At 39.0% G+C, this 19,771-nt stretch overlaps 1 protein-coding gene and 2 pseudogenes across 6 annotated transcripts in view; 2 read left to right on the plus strand and 1 right to left on the minus strand.

Moving 5' to 3' along the window:
- Positions 1–19,771, plus strand: part of ARFIP1 (ADP ribosylation factor interacting protein 1) — a 135,918-nt gene that overhangs the window by 27,222 nt on the left and 88,925 nt on the right. The window contains exon 1 of one of the 6 annotated variants that reach the window (XM_039234360.1): positions 17,754–17,821. The exons of the other annotated variants lie outside the window; for them this stretch is intronic. The gene's annotated coding sequence lies outside the window, so the exon portion shown is untranslated. Of the gene's footprint in view, positions 1–17,753; positions 17,822–19,771 lie in introns of those variants that run through there. 6 annotated transcript variants of the gene reach the window in all.
- LOC120233219 lies at positions 17,591–18,042 on the minus strand (annotated as a pseudogene).
- Positions 18,249–19,089, plus strand: LOC120233224 (annotated as a pseudogene).

Genomic DNA, 19,771 nt, shown 5'->3' on the forward strand with positions numbered 1-19,771 from the left:
CAGAGAGAGAGTGAATCCCAAGTAGACTCCACATTAAACAAGGAGCCTGATGCAGGGCTTGATCCCATGACCCTGAGTTCATGACCTGAGCCAAAATCAAGAGTTGAACACCCAGCCAACTAAGCCACATAGGTGCCCCCTATTGTAGTTTTAAATTGCATTTCCTTGATGATTAGTGATGTTTCATATATTTTGTGAAGTGCCTGTTAAAATTTTGGCCATATTTTTAGCTAGTGGTCTTCTTATTTCTAAATTATAAGACTTATTTATATATTAATATATGTATATTTTGAATACGAGGCATTTGTCAGATGCATATATTACGTCTATTCTCTTCCCGTCTGTGGTTTGCCTTTTCATTCTTTTAAAGTTTTCTTTTGAATACAAGTTTTTAATTTTGATGAAGTCCAGATTATTAGTGTTTCTTTTTTATTATTTATGATTTTAGTGTCCTAAGAAATATTTGCCTACTCCAAGGTCATTAGATAGTATAATAAGCCCGTTTCTGGTTCTTCATTTCCGTTACAGTGATTTTGATCTCTAGCATTTCTTTTTGGTTCTTTCCTACGATTTCTGTATCCCTACTTACACTGCCCATCTGTTCGTGCATGCTGTCTATTTCATCCATTATAGTCCTTAGCATATTAATCATAGTTGTTTTAAATACCCAGTCTGATAATTCCAACATCCTCGCCATATCTGGTTGTGATACTTGTTCTGTTTCTCCAGATTGTGTTTTTTGCCTTTTGGTATGCCTTACAGTTTTTTTCTTGATAGCCAGATATGATGTAATAAGAACTGCTATGATAGGCCTTGAACAATGTGATGGTAGGATATGGGAGAAAGGAAGCATTATATACTGTGATTAGGTCTCAGCATTTTAGTGAGCCTGTGCCTCCAGACAGTGAACTTCATAAGTGTTTCTCAGTTTTTCCCTCCCTGCCTAGGTGGGACAAGATAGCAAGAGTGTACTAGATTTGTTTATTTTTCTTCCTGAGGTCAGTTAGAGGCTCATTATACCCCAGCAGGTTAGGTTCTGGTTTCTCCTGAGGATAGGCCATGTTAAGAAGAACAGAGTGATCTGGTGTATTTCAAAATGGTTCTGTATCTCCTTTCCCTACTGGAAGGATGAGGGGGGATTTTTCTCCCATATTTACCGTGGTAACCTTGTCCAGCTTTTGGAGGTAAAACTCACAATATTGTGGGGCCCTCCTTATGACTGGGCCCCCCTGCAGTTTTAACCCTCAGAGTCTTCCACAGTGAGCTTCCAGTAATTTGTTGATTACAGTTCAGGTTTTCCTACTCCAGCATGGGTTCCCATGATGATTCTACTAGTGAGTTTCTGATCTGGTAAGCCTTGACTCCCTGTATTCACCTGTCTGTCTCCAGTTTTGGAGGCAGCGTTTTGCCCTGTGTCTTTGCTGGTTCGCATCCCTCTGAGAAGCTTCCCTGGTGTAATCTGGAATTCCCCCTCCTCCCAAATACCCAGAGGGCTAGGAGAGACTGAAGAAAGAGGCAGAGCACTCCAGATCAGTAGGTAGGTGTCAGTTTTGATAAGCAAAAGGAACTTAGATAGGAGAGGCTTGTCTTGAGTGGCAGCAAGATGAATGGATTCCTGTACCTACCTGCCAAATCTTAAAAGTTTATGCAGAGGCCTTAACTGGGTTTGGTCACATGTATACATTGTAGGCGTTTTAAACACTACATCACTATCTCAAGGATATGTCCTTGGACGAGCCTCTGGGAGCCTGAAAGGCAAGCACAACCCACATTCCAAGGACAGGGAAGAGGGTGAGGAGCCTTCAACAGTCCGGGTCCAGCTTAGCTCATGGGTCAGCTGGCTGTCATCATGTCTTTTTAGTGACCTTCTTCTCTAAGAGTCTTTCTCACTCTTAAAAATCCAAGCAGAGTTGTTGATTTTTCAGTCTGTTCAGCTTTTTAACTTGTTAGGATGGAGTGGTGATTTCCAAGCCCCTCACATGCAGATATGGAAACTGGAAGTCCCACCTTCAAGGTCATGACTTAGTACTCCTGTACTATTCTCACCCCACAAAGTAACCACTGTTCTACCTATAATTATCATAACTTACTGGTTTTATTTTGAATTGAATCATGTATAAGGATATATTCTTTGGGTCTGTCTTCATTTGCTCAATATTATGTCTGTGAGCTATTTTTCTGTCTTTTATAGTAGTAGGTCTGTTTCATTGCTGTATAGTATTCCATTGTATGACTTTACTATTATTTGTTTTACTGTTGACGGGCAGCTGATTATTTCCAGTTTTTAGCTGTTCTGAATAAAGGAGCTATGAATATTCTTTCAGCTGTTTTTTGGTGAACATATGCACTTTGTTTCTTGGTTATATTTCCCAGGAGTAGAATTGCTGAGGCATTGGATAGGTACATGTTTCACTATAATAGCACTGCCACGTAGTTTTCCAAAGTGATTTTACCGATTTTTACTTGTATCAACAGTGCAGAAGAGCCTGGTTGCTCTACATACTTGTCAACACTTGATTTTGTCAGTCTTTCTAATTTTGGCCATTTCAACAGGTATAAAATAGCATCTGACTTGTGGTTTTAATCTGCACAGGGAGAGCTGAAGGATTTGTAGATCTGCCCTGTTACTAGAGTTTTTTGTGTATATGTTTGTTTAGAGTCTAGGGCATGATCAAATCAGTGAGGTTTTTTTTATGGTAATTGATTTTTTTTCTTAAGTTTTATTTAAGTAATCTTGTCTCAAACTCACAACCCCAAGATCAAGAGTTGCATGATCCTTCAGCTGAGTCAGCCAGGTGCTCTGGCCAGTACGTTTTAAAAATATGTTTAAAAGTTCACCAGGTGATTCTAATGTATGCCTTAAAAAAATAAAACTTACAGGCTATTCATATGGGACTTACTGGGATCCATCATTAAATCATTGATATCTGTATGGTGGTATTTCAGTTGTTTTCTTTTTTTCTTTTGTTTTAATTCCATCATAGTTAATACACAATATTATGTTTGTGTACAATATAGTGATTCAACAATCCATATATCACCCAGGGTCATCACGACAAGTACACTCCTTAATCCCCATCACCTATTTCACCCATCTCCCCACCCACCTCCCTTCTGGTAACCGTCAGTTCTCTAGTTGAGAATCTGTTCTTGGTTTTCTCTTTTCTTTTTCTTTGCTCATTTGTTTTGTCTCTTACATTACACATTTGAGTGAAATCATATAGGATTTGTCTTTCTCTGGCTGACTTATTTTGCTTAGTTAGCATTATACTCTCTAGCTCTATCCATGTTGTTGTAAATTGCAATTCATTCTTTTTTATTGCATCTATTGTATGTATATACCACATTTTTTTTTAATATTTTTATTTATTTCTAGGAAAAAGAGAGAGAGACAGAGTGAGCAGGGGAGGGTCAGAGAGAGAGGGAGACACAGACTCTGAAACAGGCTCCAGGCTCTGAGCTGGCAGTCAGCACAGAGCCCGACGCGGGGCTCGAACCCACGAACCGCCGAGATAATGACCTAAGCGAAAGTCGGACGCTTAACCGACTAAGCCACCCAGGCACCCCGTATATACCACATTTTTATCCATTCATCTGTTGATAGACACTTGAGCTATTATAAATAATGCTGCTATAAACATAAGGGTACATATATCCCTTTGAATTAGTATTTTCACATTTTGGGGGTGAACACCCTGTAGTGGGGTTATTGAATCGTAGGATAGTTCTATTTTTAACTTTTAGAGGAACTGCCATACTGTTTTCCAGAGTGGCTGCGCCAGTTTGCATTTCTGTCATCTGCACATGAGGGTTTCTTTTTCTTCACATCCTCACCAACACTTGCTTGTTTCTTGTGTTTTGATTTTAACCATTCTGACATGGGTCAGGTAGTATCTCATTGTAGTTTTGATTTGTATTTCCCTGATGATGAGTGATGTTGAGCATCATTTCATCTGTCTGTTGGCTCTCTGGATATCTTCTTTGGGTAAATTTCTGTTCGTGTTTTCTGCTCATTTTTAACTGGATTATTTGCTTTTTGGGGTATTGAGTTATGTAAGTTTTTATATATTTTGGATACTAATCCTTCATCAGATAAGTCCTTTGTACATATCTTCTCCCATTCTGTAGGTTGTCTTTTAGTTTTGTTGATTGTTTCCTTCCCCACTATGCAGAAGCTTTTTATTTTGATGTAATCCCAGTAGTTTAGTCTTCCTTTTATTTCCCTTGCTCAGGAGACGTATCTAGAAAAATGTTGTTACAGCCCATGTCAGAAACATCATGTTCTCTTCTAGGATTTTTATGGTTTCAGGTGTCACATTTAGGTCTTTAATCTATTTTGAGTTTATTTTTGTGTATGGAGTAAGTGGTTCCGTTTCATTTCTTTTACATGTAGCTGTCCAGTTTACCCAGCACCATCTGTCAAAGAGACTGTCTTTTTCCTACTGCGTATTCTTGCCTCCTTTGCCATGGATTAATTAACCATATAATCATGGATTTATATTTGGGCTCTCTATTCTGTTCCGTTGATCTCTGTGTCTGTTTTTGTGCCAGTACTATATACTATATATACTGTTTTGATCTCTACAACTTTGTAGTATAACTTGAAGTTTGGAATTATGTCTCCGGCTTTGCTTTTCTTTCTCAAGCTTTGGCTATTCAGGGTCTTTTTGTGGTTCTATAGAAATTTGGGGATTGTTTGTCCTAGGTCTGTGAAAAATGCTGTTGGTATTTTTTATAGGGATTGCATTAAATCTGTAGATTGCTTTGGCTGGTGTAGACATTTTAACAATATTTGTTCTTCCAATTCATGAGCATAGAATGTTTTTCCATATCTTTGTATTTTCAGTTTTTTCATCAGTGTTTTATAGTTTTCAGATTTTAGGTCTTTCCCCTCTTATGTTAGGTTTATTCCTAAGTATCTTAACTATTTCTGGTGCAGTTGTAAATGGGATTTTTTTTGTTAATTTCTCTTTCTGCTGCTTTATTAGTAGTATCTAGAAATACAACATATTTCTGCACATCGATATTGTATCCTGCAGCTTTACTGAATTTATCAGTTCTAATAGTTTTTTGGTGGAATCATTAGGATTTTCTATATACAGTATCGTCATTGGCATACAGTGAAAGTTTTACTTCTTCCTTAGGAATTTGGATGCCTTTGAATTCTTTTTAGTTTTTCTCCATTGAAAATCATGTTAGCTGTGGGTTTTTCACATATGACCTTTATTATGTTGAGATATGCTCCCTCTAAATCTACTTTGTTGAAGACTTGTATCTTGAGTGGATGTTGTATTTTGTTAAATGCTTTTCCTGTGTCTATTGAAATGATCATAAGGTTTTTTTCTTTCTCTTATTGTTGTGATGTATCACCTTGACTGATTTACAAGTATTGAACCACCCTTGCATCCTAGGAATAAATCCCACTTGATCACGGTGAATGATTTTTTAAATGCTTTGCTGGTATTGTGTGGAGGATTTTTGTGTCTATGTTCATCAGAAATATTGGACTATAATTCTTTTTTTGTGGTGTCTTTATCTGGTTTGGTATCAGGGTGACACTTGCCTCAGAATAAATTTGGAAGTTTTCCTTCTTCTATCTTTCGGAATAGTTTGAGTAGAATAGATATAAACTCTTCTTTAAATGTTTGATAGAATTTGCCTGTTAAGCCCTCTGGTCCTGGACTTTTGTTTGTTGGGAGTTTTATTTCTTCTAGGTTGTCTAATTTGTTGGCATATAGTTTGCCATAATATTCTCTTACGGTTGTAGTTCTGTGGTGTTTGGTTGTTAATTTATCCTCTTTTATGATTTTTAAGATTTGAGTCCTTTATCTCTGCCTCCCCCCTTCTTTTAATGAGTCTGTCTAGAGGTTTATCGATTTCATTGATCTTGTCAAAGAACCAGCTCCTGGTTTTATTAATCTGTTTATGGTTTGTTTGTTTTTTTTTTTTTTTTTTAGTTTCTATATCATTCATTTCTACTCTAACTTTTATTATTTCCTTTTTCCTGCTGGTTTGGGATTTTTTTGGTGGTTCTTTTTCTAGCTCCTTTAGGTGTAAAGTTAGGTTGTTTATTTGACATTTCTCTTGCTTCAGAAAGGACACATGGTATGATTTAAGTATTTTAAATTTGTTGAAGCTTGTTTTGTGGGCTAGTATGTGATCTATTCCAGAGAATGTTCTGTGTGCATTAGGAAAGAATGTGTATTCTGATGTTTTAGGATGGAATGTTCTGAATATATCTGTTAAATTCATCTGGTCTAGTGTGTCATTCAGAGCCATGGTTTCGTTGTTGATTTATTTGCTGTTTGGAAGATCTGTTTTATGTATTTGGGTGTTCCCATGCTGGGTGCATACATTTTTACAATTATATCTTCTTAGATTGTCCCCTTTATTATTATATAGTGTACTTCTTTGTTTCTTGTTACAGTCATTGTTTTAAAGTCTGTTTTGTTTGATGTAAGTATTGCTGTCCTGGCTTTCTTTTGACATCCATTTGTGTGATAAATGTTTCTCCATCTTCTCAGTCAATCTACAGGTGTCTTTAGGTCTGAAATGAGTTTCTTGTAGGCAGCATATAGGTAGGTCTTATTTTTTCATCTACTCTGTCACCCTGTGTCTTTTGATTAGAGTGTTTAGTCCGTTTACATTCAAAGTAATTACTGATAGATATGTATTTATTGCCATTTTGTTACCTGTTTTGTGGTTTTTGTAGTTTTTCTCTGATCCTTTGTTTTTCTCTCTTTCATGGTTTGCTGGTTTTCTTTAGTGATATACTTGGACCCCTGACTCTTTTTTACATCTGTTACTGTTTTTTATTTGTGGTTACCATTTGATTTATATATAACATCTGCATATAGCAGATTCTATATTAAGCTGATGGTCTCTTAAGTTTGTTTGTTTTTTTTAATGTTTGTTTATTTTTGAGAGAGAGAGAGAGAGAGTCAGACCATGAGCAGGGAAGGGGCAAAGAGAGTTGGGGGAGGGGGGCACAGAATCTGAAGCAGGGTCTAGGCTGTGAGCTGTCAGCACAGACCCCGACATGGGACTCAAACCCCCAAACCACAAGATCATGTCCTGAGCCAAGGTCAGACACTTAACCAACTGTAAGCCACTCAGGTACCCATGATGGTCTCTTAATTTTGAACTCATTCTTTGCTCATCTGCCCTCCATGTTTCAGATATTTGGTATCCTATTTTACTTTCTTTTATTTTGTGTTTCTCTTGACTGATTTTTCAGATACGCTTAAGTTTCTTTTTCTTTTGTGCTTTCTGTTTTTCTTACTCTTATGGTTTTTGTTTTTCACTCTGAGTTCTCCTTAACGTTTCCTGTAGGGCTGGTTTAGTGGTCATGAATTCTTTTAACTTTTGTGTATCTGGAAAACTCTTTATTTCTTCTTTTCTGAATGATAGCCTTGCTGGATAAAGGATTCTTGGCTGCAGATTTTTCCCTTTGAGCACTTTGAATACATCATGCCATTTCCTCCTAGCCTGAAAAGTTTCTGCTGAAAAATTAGTTGATAGCTTTATGGGCTTGTTTTTTATTTTCTTTGTTTGTTTTTGTTTTTGGTATATATGTAGCTATCTTTTTTTCTCTTGCAACCTTAAAAATTCTTTATCTTTTTTCTTTTGCTATTTTAATTACTATGTCCACTTGGTGGACCTCCTTTGGTTGAATTTGTTGGGGGATCTCTGTGCCTCCTGAATATGGATCTGTTTCCCTCCCCAGATTCGAGAAGTTTTAGCTGTCATTTCTTCAGATACATTTTCTGCCTCCCTTTCTCTTCTACTGGGATCTGGTATAATACAAATATTAGTATGCTAGATGGAGTCACTAAGTTCTCTAAGTCTGTTGTCATTATTCAGTATTATTTGTCTCTTACCTGTTCACCTTGATTGCTTTCCGTTACTCTATTATCCAGGTCACTAACATTTCTCTGCATCTCATAGCCTGCTCTTTATTCCATCTAGTGTATTTTTAATTTCATTTATTGAGTTCTTCATCTCTGCTATGTTATTTTTTATTTTTTGTCACGGGTTTCTGATGTCCTCTACCCTTTTCTAAAGTCCACTGAGTATGTTTATTTTCATTACTTTAAATTCCATGTCAGGTATATTACTCATTTCTGTTTTGCTTAGATTTCCTGCTGTAATTTTGTCCTGTTCTTTCATTTGGGACGTATTTCTCTTTCTCGTCATTTTGTCTACCTCTCTGTGTCTGTTTCTGTGTGTTAGGAAAATCAGCTCTGTCTTCTGCTCTTGAAAGTAGGGCCTTTATAAAGAAGAGGTTCTGAGGTGCTCTGCAGTGCAGTGTTCACCAGAACCTGGCATTTAAGGGGAGTCTTCTTTTCATGTAGTTGCATCCTACTATTGTCTCTGAGCTGCTTTTCTTTCGGTTCAGACATTTGTGCTCTCTCTGCCTGTTGAGGGCTGTACTTGCTGTCTATGATGTTAGTAAGACCCAGGCAGGCTGGCTCTGAGGGGGTATGGCCACAGCAGTGCTCAGGGAGCAGGGCCACAGCGTTAGCAAAATTTGTGCTGAGCGCAGGATCAAGGCCATCAGGCTTGGAACGGACAAGTGTCTGGAGAACTTGTGAGACATACTGCTCACGAGTATCTGTGCAGCAGCCCTTCATGGAGATGGCTCTGAGGAGGAAGATGTACCTGCCAGCTCCTTCATTCCTAGAGAAGTACCCCTAACACACTCTCTTCCAGCTTGCCCAGCTGACTTTTAAACTCTAGGCCTCCAAGTCCTGCTGGCTATCCAAACTCAGAAATAAGCCCCTCTGGTTTTCAAGGCAAGATGTTACAGGAATTTATTTTCCCCTTGTGGGCTTCCCGGTGTTTTCCCCGTCTCCATAGCAACAGCTTCCTCCCTCCTATGGGCAGCTCCAGACACCGTTTCTGCCCTTCTTAATCTTTCCAGTGTGGCTTTGCTACATTTAGTTGTGAAGTTGGTTCTGCCAGTCTTCAGATCAGTCTCCGGTTTATTTACTAGTTGTAAACTTGGGGCAAGATGATCTTAGAGCCCTCCTACTCCACCAATTTACCAAGCCTCTCTCATCTGTGGGGTATTTTTTTCTTTTTTTTTAAAAAAGCTCCCTAGTTAGTTCTAAGCCACAGAGAAGGTGGACAGTCATTGGCATATATGAATGAAACATTCTGTGCTTCTCAGGGATTTGCTGTATACACTTTAGAAATGAAACACCACCTATAAAATCTTTATTAGGTATTTCTATGTTAATTTATCCTCAATTTGACCCACTGAAAGGATTTAACAAGCTAGTACTGAGCTTGTACTTTTTTGGTTGTAGAATATATTAACTCTCCCAGTCAGTTCTAGCCTCATTATTTTGGTCTTGCATTTCTCTTTATGTTACAAAGCTAATTCTGCTTATCAGGTGCATTCTGGCACATATGAATCAAGATAGTCACTTACTATAAAATAAATGCACTTTGGGGTGCCTGGGTGGCTCAGTTAGTTAAGCATGTGACTCGATTTCGGCTTAGGTCATGACCTCACAGTTTGTGAGATCAAGCCCTACATCTTGCTCTGGACTGACAATGCAGAGCCTGCTTGGTATTCTTTCTCTCTCTCTTTCTCTGCCCCTCCTCCACTCGCACGCTTTTCCTCTTTCTCTGTCTCTCTCTGTCTCTCTCTCAAAATAAATAAATAGACTTAAAAAAATAATAAAGCACATTTACTCTTAGTACATACAACAGTATCACAATGACATGTAGTATTTGCTCAGCTTTGATCTTCTCCTTAAGTAGGAGTATGAATTTAGAATGTATTTGGAATTAACAAGGATGAAAGGGGGCATGACTTTGTTGTTGTTTTATCAAATAAAAAGTGAATAAAATGTGTTCACCTTTCTGTTCATGAATATAGTAATAAACCTAATCTATAGATATCTAGGTCTGCTGCATGAGGATGATTTTTGATCATCTCCAAACTACATCATAATTGGGGATGTGATATCCATATGTTGGATTTTTAAAAATTCTTTAAAATTTATATTACAACATTGTTTCTTTTTTTAAAAAAATAATTTATTGTCAAATTAGCTAACATATAGTATATACAGTGTGCTCTTGGCTTCAGGCCTAGATTCCCATGACTCGTCACTTACATACAACACTCAGTGCTCATCCCAACAAGTGCCCTCCTCAATGCCCATCATCCATTTTCCTCTCTCCCCCATCAACTCCCAGTTTGTTCTCTGTATATAAGAGTCTCTTATGGTTTGCCTCCCTCTCTGAAACTTTTTTTCCCCTTCCCTTTCCCCATGATCTTCTGTTAAGTTTCTCAAATTCCACATATCAGCATTGTTTCTACAGATTGAACTATATAATATGTGTGTCCATATTTATTTTCTGACTTGGAAATAATTTGGTGCTGGCTGGAGCAGGTTTGTACTGACCTGTAAGAGCTGTTTGTTAAATTTCTAAGAATTTTATAAGCCAGCTGTTAAATACAGACATTATATAAAAATTAAGATTTATAAATTTAAAAATAGATATATTTAAAACAGTAAGTATTCAAAACTTGTCAGTTCCTAAGTATTTTACTCTATTTTACTATTATCTGTACTCTTAAGGTTATTTGTGTCTGTAGTATTTCTCTGGTAGAAATACTATATAATGATGTGCACATCTCATCCCATCTCTTGAATCAGTGAGGTCATATTGGAAGCTTGAAATTGGCCATAGTGAGAGTATTGACACCTGAAAATTAATGCAAGGAAGCCTCAGTAAAATGGAGGTGGGAGGCCAGAAGGAGGAGCTCTCATACCCCTTACCAGTCATTTATTGTAGACCCCAAGAGGGAGAGAGAGCACCTTGGATTCCTGATGCGAACAACCTGTACTTCAGTATCAGTAGAAGGAGGAAAGATTTTCTTCTTGCCAGCAACAGCCCAGCCAATGAGAGATTGTCACAACTCAGCCAATGAAAAGCCACTAAGGTCTCCCAGTTTACTTCAGTGGACTTTTTGTTCCTAACAGCACCTCCTAACTTCCCCCCTCTTTTTTCAATAAAAGTATGTTCCTCTCCTTTGTTCTCTGAACTTGCCTGTATCTTGGCTATGGTTTTGCTTGTAGCTTGTATGTCCTGGATTGCAGTTCTCTACTATTCCTGAGTAAATTCATTTTGCTGGTAAAGTAGCTGGATCTTTTCTTTTATGGTAACATCATGGAAATGGACAAACACCACAAATTAGGGCTGTTAAAAATATTATTTTTAATTTGGAGAATTGGTTGTTAAACATTTGCAGGCACAGTATTGGAAGCGTCTTTTTATTCAGTTCATGCCTACTGTGGGGGTAGGTGCTCTTTATCAGTTGTTTGAATATATCTTCTGTTAATTATTATCTGAGATGTGTGTATTTTCTTAATTTTATACATGAGAAAAATAAGATTAAGTAACAAAGATAACAAAACAACTATGTTGTAAATATGGTATTTTAACTTAAGTCTTTCATTTCAAAGTCCTTACCCTTCTCATTATATTATGCTGTTTTTCTGATGCCTTGGAATGCGTTTTTAAAGAAGTAACGTTTGAGCCTTAAATTATGAACAGGATTTTTACTAGATTTGAAGATTGAAGAACATTTAAACATTGGCAGCCATTTGAGCAAATGTTCACAGATTTCATTCCAGAAACAGCAAGTAGATTTAGCAGTAGATGCTCTTTAGAAGGGTAAAAGTTAAGAGAAACAAAGCCTAAAAAGTTGATTGGACCCTATTGTGAAGGACTTTGTGTTAGTCCATTCTGTCTGCAATAACAAAAGATAGACCAGGTGGCTTTTAAACAATGGAATTTACTTTTCATAGTCCTGGAGATTGGAAGTTCAGGGTCAGGTGCCAGCAAAGTCGGGTTCTGGTGAAAGTCCTCTTTCTAGGGAGCTTTGTTGGGCCTCTGAGAACACTAATTCCATTTAGGAGAGCTCTACTCTCCCAAAGGACCTTCTGAAGGACCCACCTCCTAACACGAACACATTGGGCGATAGGATTTTAACATGTGAATTTGGGGAATGGCAGATACAAACACTCAGACCTTAGCAAACCTTAAATGACATGAATCTTAGAACAGTGGAAATTCTAATTTTATTTCTGATGGACATAATTAATCCCAAAGCTTTTTGTATAATTATTTTGAGTGTTTAATTTAAACTTAAATTCAAATTCAATTTCAGTTTAAAGCATGAGTGCAGTACCATGAATGGATATTGTGTTGGATTATGACATGAGGTTTTTGGTTTTGAGCCCCTGCTGATTTATGTATTAGCTATTAATTTTCACTTCTATAATTAAGGTTTAGTGAATGATGTTTCTAAAAGTAGGTCATTCTTTGTGGGTAAGAAACTGAATAGATAATAGCTGGAATATTTCTATATCTTTTGGCAAATGACTATTCCTATTCATTTATGGTATACAGTGGTATTAGTTTATCATACTTCTCATTTTCAGAACATTTTTTTTAAATGTTTTATTTATTTCTAGGAGAGAGAGAGAGAGACAGGGTGAGCGGGGGAGGGTCAGAGAGAGAGGGAGACAGACTCTGAAACAGGCTCCAGGCTCCGAGCTGGCAGTCAGCACAGAGCCCGACGCGGGGCTCGAACCCAGGAACCGCGAGATCATGACCTAAGCGAAAGTCGGACGCTTAACCGACTAAGCCACCCAGGCGCCCCTCAGAACATTTGTTATAAGCTTTAAAACACGATATAGTTTTACTGCTATAATTTTCTCTGTTGTGTCTGTATCATTAACTATTTGTCCCTCCTCCCTCATCTCTTTTGCAGTGTTCTCTACCTTCTAATGTTCCATTGGATGCTTCTCTTCAGTTTCTCTTGTCACTTTTACTTTTTTTTTTTAAATATTTTATTTATTTTTGAGAGAGAGAGAGAGACAGCATGAGCAGGAGAGGATCAGAGAGAGAGGGAGACAGAGAATCTGAAACAGGCTCCAGGCTCTGAGCTAGCTGTCAGCACAGAGCCCGATGGGGGGCTTGAACCCACCAACCGCGAGATCATGACCTGAGCCGAAGTCAGACGCTCAACCGACTGAGCCACCCAGGCGCCCCTCTCTTGTCACTTTTAACAATTCATGCCATCTACATCCCTGTGTCAGTAACTCCCAGATTTATGTCTTCATTCTGGGGCTCTAGACCTGATTTTGAAATTTCTCATATACTAGTGGACTTGGACACCCCTCAAATGTTCTTAAATTCAGAATGTCTACAACAGAACTCATTTTCTGACCTTCCCAAAGCCAAATAAACCTCCATGTTTCCCACTTTGGTGAGTGACATGTTGGTCTTTCTAGTTGTCCAAGCCACAAATGGAATACAAGTCAGGAGGCATAAATAATTAATTCTATTAATTATTTAGATGTGTTACTTAATTTCCAAATTTCATTGGGGGGGGCAGTTCATGGATATCTTATTATGATTGTAAATTAATTCTCCTGTGTTCAGAGTACATATTCTATGTGGGTTTAGTATTTTAAAATTTAACTTATTGAGGCTTGATTATGCCCCCAAATATGATCTGTTTTGCTAAACATGTCATGTTCATGTGAAAATAATGTATATCCTGCCATTACTGAATTTACTATTCTATAAATATTAGACAAGGTGACTGATGAGTGTTCAGATCTTCTGTGTCTATGCAAATTTTCTTTGTCTAGTTCTTTCAGTTGCTATGAGAGTGGTGGTAAAATCTCTAATTGTGATTATGGACTTGTGTTTCTTCCTTTAATTCTGTCAGCATTTGTTTCATTTATTTTGAAGCTCTCTTACTGGGGCCAACATACACATTTTCTGATTGTTAACTCTTCGTGATGAATTGATCCTTTTATGATTATGGGATGTCCCTCTTCGCTCTGGTAATGAAGAGAAGGCTTTCTTAATACCTATTTTAGTCAGGTATTAATAAAGCTACATTGATTTTCTAGTTCACCATCATCTCATTCTGTTAGCCTCCTGATTGTTCTCCTTGCTTCTGCCTTTGCTCACTTTTGATTTAAATGAAAACAGCAGGAAAAGAGTGTTCCTTTTAAAACATAAGTCAGATCATTTCATTCTTGGATTCAAAACCCTAACATGACTTCCTATTTTACTGAAAATAAAATCCCCAGTTCTTATGATGGTCTCTAAAGCCACACATGTTCTTGCCACTGGTTGTGTCTTGACATTTCCTACTCTTCTTCCCTTGCCCTTCCCTCAAGCTGCATGGCCTTTCTTGTCTTTGCTTGAAAAGCTGAGCTTCTTCTCACCATCTTGTCTTTGCATTTACTATTCCCTCTGTCTGGAATGCAGTACTTCAAAATATTTGTATGGCTTACTTCCTTACTTTATTCAGGTCTTTAAAAAATATTAAAACTTCTTCTGAGGTTTTCCCTGATCACTCTTTTTAAAACAGCACATGAATGGACACATGTGCACGTATACATGCTTATTAGCACTTATTACTGTATGACATGTGTACTTATTTGTTTTCCCCCCCAACTAGAATGTAAGCTCTATGAGGGTAGAGTCTTATCTGTTTTGTTCACCATTCTGTCCTGTGTTGCATGCCCTGTCTGAAATTGTACCTGGCACATTAGAGAGCTCAATAAGTTAGTTGAACCACTGAGTATATGAATGAGTAATCACTATTCTAGTCAACTTGCTTTACTTGCAGTTTCTAGACTATACCAGACTCTTTTCTACTATGTTCCTATTATTCCTTCTATTTAGAATCTTTTATTTACTGTGTCCCCATCTGTTCTCCTACAAGATTCAGCTTAACTACCACTTCTGATTCCCTCTTAGTGCTCCTACATTGTTAAGTGCTTCTGGTGTTCACCACATTGTATTATAATTATTTTCTAAATATACAATACACTTTAAATTTCTGTAAGCCCAAGACCTGATTTCTATTTTTATCTTATCCCATGTACATTGCCTAGAAGTTAGTAAGTACCTGTTGAATCACCAGCTGTTTTAAGGAGGAAGAAAAGTAAGAACTTATCTTACAACTTGAAAAAGTGATGATTATTTAGATAGCCAGATCTTAGTCTTGCAGATTGGATTAGAAACCAAAGAACTAGTGCCTCTTATTTGCAAGAAGCAGGCAGACACTTAACTCCAGCAGCCACAAGTCATCTAGGTGTACTGTAAGGATATAGTACTAGTGAGGAAAATAGGAATCTCAAAAGAATCTAAGATGCCAAGAACATTCAAGATGCCAGTGGAAAAAGGAAAGTCTTTTCAAGAGATGATGTTGGGAAAATTGGATTATCCACATGCAAAAGAATGAAGTTGGACACTTATACACAGAGTAGCTCAAAATGGATCAAAGATCTAAATGTAAGTCGTAAAACTATGTAACTCTTAAAAAGAAAACAAGGGGAAAACCTTCATATCTTAGATTTGGCAAAGATTTCCTGAGTATGGTACCAGAAGCACTGGAAACAAAAGTGAAAATAGATAGATTGAACTACATCAAAACTGGAAACTTTTATGCATCAACAGGTACAATAAACACAGTGGAAAGGCAGCCTATGAAATAGGAGAAAATGCTGGCAAACTGTATACCTGATATGGTTAATGCCAGAATATAGAAAGAAAGAACTGCAACTCAACAATAAAAACACAACCCGATTTAAAAAGTGAGTAAAGGACTTCAATAGACATTCTCCAAAGATGATATACAAATGTACAACAGGCATCTGAAAAGGTGCTTAATATCGCTGATCATCAGAGAAATGTAAGTCAAAAACACAATATTAGGATAGTTACTACCAAAAAAACAGTAAATAGTGCTGGTAAATATATGAAGAAATTGGAACTTTTGTTTACCATTGGCAGAAATATAAAATGGTGCAACTATTATGGAAAATAGTATGCTGTTTCTTCCAGAATTTAAACATGGAATTATCATATGATCTAGCAATCCCTCTTCTGGGTTTATTTCCAAAAGAATTGGAAACAGAACCTTCAAGAGATGTCTGCATACCTGTGTTTATAGACACATTATTCACAATAGCCAAGAGGTAGAAACAACCTAAGTGTCCATTGTTGGATGAATGGATAAATAAAATGTGTGTACATACAATGGAAATTATTCCGCTTTAAAAAGGAAAAATGTTGATGCATATTACAATATGGATGAATCTTGAGGACATTATGTTAAGTGAAATAGGCCAGTCATAAAGTCAAATACTATATGATTCCATTGATATGAGGGATCCAGAGTAGTCACATTCACAGAAACAGAAAGTAGGATGATATTTGCCAAGGGCTTGGGGGAGGAGGAAACAGAGAGTTGTTGTTTAATGTGTGTAGAGTTTCAGTTTTGTAAGATGAAGAAGTTCTGGAGATTGGTTGTACAACATTGTGAATATATTTAATAGTACTGAACTGTATACTTAGAAATGGTTAAGATGGTAAATTTTATGTTGTGTGTTTTTTACCCCAATTCTACCTCTAACTAGCTAGCTAGCTAGTTATTTATTTCCTTTGCGGGAGTTTATTTCCCTGACAGAAAAGAAGATGCAAGGTCAGGTTCCTGGGCATTCTAGGCCCAGGCCTGACAGGGGAGGTAAAGGGGGGAAGGCACAGGGGCGGGCTCCGATTGTGTGTACTTGGTCCCACGGTTGTCCTGGCTGGGTCAGGGGAGGGCATGTCTGGGATGGTGGCACCAAGCCTAGGGGCAAAAGTGGCAGGCCGGGGACCCCAGAGGGTGGCACATATGGAGGCAATAAATACTGACAGGTCAGGCACATGGCCCAGGTGCCAGGCCCAGGTGGGACAAGTGAGGCTTGGCCACAGGCTCTGTCCAGTGGGGACTGTCTGCCCATTGGTTCAAAGGAGGCAGAAGCGTCAGGGCACCTGGCTTCCTAGATGGGAATGGAGACAACTTCAGTTTTGTCAATTTGGCTTTCCCCAAGCCCCGGGAGCCATCCCCACAGCCCTGGTTGGGGGAGGGGGCTGGCCAATTCCCAGCAGCAGCACATCCCACACACCTCCCCAGGGCCTCGGGTACTGCGGAGAGGTCAGGGACCAGGGGAGACCCCGTGCTCATGCAGACATGGGAGGTTAGAGGTTAGTGACAGCCCCCATAGCACACGTTCCACATGTTAAGGAATCATGGTTAGATGGTTACCAACAGTGATGGATGAATTGACCAGAGACTGATGAAAGCAGGAGGGTAGGCCTCCAACAGGCCTCCAATTATGCACCCCCACCGCATTCCCACCCTGGAAGAAGAGAAAGAACAGGATTCAGGGCAACTGCAAAGGCCCACAAGGACCTACGCACCCCATGAGATTCCCTTCGAAAAGCCAGGACCTCAGGTCAGGTTAGGATGGGTAGGGGAATCTGAAGGGGTATAGAAGGGAAGGTGGAGACCTGGGCCAGAGGCTTCTTCTCTCCTCTACCCCACAGCACAGGCAGAAACAGCAAAGCGAGACCACCAAGGAAACTTCCATTCCCTTTTGATGGTAAGGGCCCTTTTGATGACCACCAAAGACAGGTGGTCAGTCTTATCATTGTCTGTGAAGTGGGGATTGATGTTTTAGCTGCCATGAGCCAGCATACCTGGAAGCTGCTACTCCTCTGCCTGGGGACCATAGCTTTCCACCATGTGGTCGATTTTGTCGATCTTGACACCTTTCCTGTATGTGTGCTGAATGTACTTCATGCTGGACATAGTCTCCCAGTATTCCATCTGGTATTCCATCCCCTCCTTCAGCACAAAGGACTGCTTCCTGAAGCTCTCCAGATCACCTATCAGGTCCAGCTCCAGGAGACCCGGGGTTGTGCTGCACACCAGGATCAGGTGGGTCTCAAATACACTGGGGATGTTGGAGTCAGCAGACACAGCTACATGGCCCAGCAGGGCCTCCTTGTACTTGTGCAGCCTCTCATCATCCTTGTTCAGCTCCTGATCTCCTGGCTGCCCTTCTGGGTGGGGGGCTTATAGTTGACCGAGTATTCATCCTCCTCATTCTTGACTGCAATATGAAGTAGCCACTCCACTGTGGGCTCCTGCTTGGCCATGCTCACAGCTCGCTGACTCTGGGACGCCGGAGGCTTGACCACACTGCTCTCACGCCCCCACCTGCACGGAATCTATCACAATTTTAAAAAAAGAATCTAAGAAAATGTTCATAATGTCATATTTCAGAAAGGAAGAACTAGACACAGATAACATTGTCAATAAACTTTGACAAGCTTGATTAACACTTGAGAACTAGAGTTTGGGAATGTTTAAGCTGTGAGTGGTCATCTTCATAATTCTACTCTTTGCTTTTCTTTTCCTCTTTTTTGTCTTCCAATACCCCCGTTGACTAATTCTCTCAGCGTCCCTAATTTCCACTTTGAAAAAAGTCTAATTAGCTCAGGAAATTTGTCTTTCCTCTGTTGGGCAATACTTTTCTAACCTGGCCTTCTCTCGGCTTGTGACCTGTGGATCAGCCAACCTGTGTCAGGGGCTCTTTGTTTCAATTAGAGGGCACCTCTTACCTGGGGACTATGAAAGAAAAAATTTCTCTTAGTAAAGATCAGTGAATTTCTGTAAACTTATGCATTAATGTAGCCAGATATCCCTTAAACAAGACATTTCAAGTTCTTTTAAAATAGATAACTACTTTTGGGCAGCTGGGTAGCTCAGTTTGTGAAGCAAGTCTGGCTTCAGCTCAGGTCATGACCTTGTGGTTTGTGAGTTTGAGCTCTACTTCAGGCCGTCTGCTGTCAGCACAGAGTCCACTTCAGACCTTCTGTTCCCTTTCTCTCTGCCCTGTGCCCTGCTCGCACTCCCTGTCTCTCTCAAAACTAAATAAAATTTAGTTTTAAAACATTAAAAAAATAAAATAAGTAGATACTACTTTAGAATAGTAATAAAGAGCTCTCCTTTTCTCTATTATTGTGGTACGGCTGACTGTTCCTTGCCAGATCTTCTCACAAGACTTTTGGGATCAGGCAATTCCTGGCCAAGAAATAAAGCAGAATTGTCCCATTTGCCTGTGGATTCGGATGAAAACTGATAATAAAATCAGGTACAACTCCAAGCAGCGACATTGGAGAAGAACCAAGCTGGGTCTATAAGGGATTCGCACGTGAGATGGCACACATATTTTTGCTGCCTGAGGGTCATGTGTTCTGTCCCATCCCTCTGTAAGCCTCCCTACTATCTGAACAGCAGATATGTTTTATCAGGGAAATAATTTTTCTGTGTTATTATGCTTCTATACCAGTAGGTTGATTCAGTTATAAATATGTGAGACTTGTTGATTGAAAAAAAAATAGACTAGTAATAAGGAGGATATAGTGGATGCTGTGGTGAGTTACTCCCTTTGGGACCAAAGCCTTCATTCCAAGAGTATTGCTTGCTGAAGGCTCATAGCTGAGTCTCCCCAGGAATTCCCTCTGCCAAAGACAGTTGCCTTGTCCATGGTTATACCCCTAGGGGATAGCCTGCATCTAATGACCATGGGTAGAGATGTGGGGGTACAAAGGCCTGGCCCCCTTGCCTTAATTTGGACAACTTAAAAGAGCCATGTCAGCTTCAGTACTCCCTATGGTATTGGCCAAGGTGTATGTTACAATATCATTGCAATTCTGTCTAGTCTTACTGGCCTCTGCTGAAGTACTTTACTGGAGACCTCTCTAGTACTTGTCTGAATGCAGACTTCTCTTTAAGATCTATTTCAGAGCCTCTCCCTTGGAATCCACTCTAAAGCAGAAGAGTTTTGTTTTCTCTTTTTAAACTTTTGGAATCTTCTCTGAA

This window comes from Hyaena hyaena, unplaced genomic scaffold (assembly GCF_003009895.1).
Source record: "Hyaena hyaena isolate Hyena2069 unplaced genomic scaffold, ASM300989v1 scaffold_89, whole genome shotgun sequence".
Taxonomy (NCBI): domain Eukaryota; kingdom Metazoa; phylum Chordata; class Mammalia; order Carnivora; family Hyaenidae; genus Hyaena; species Hyaena hyaena.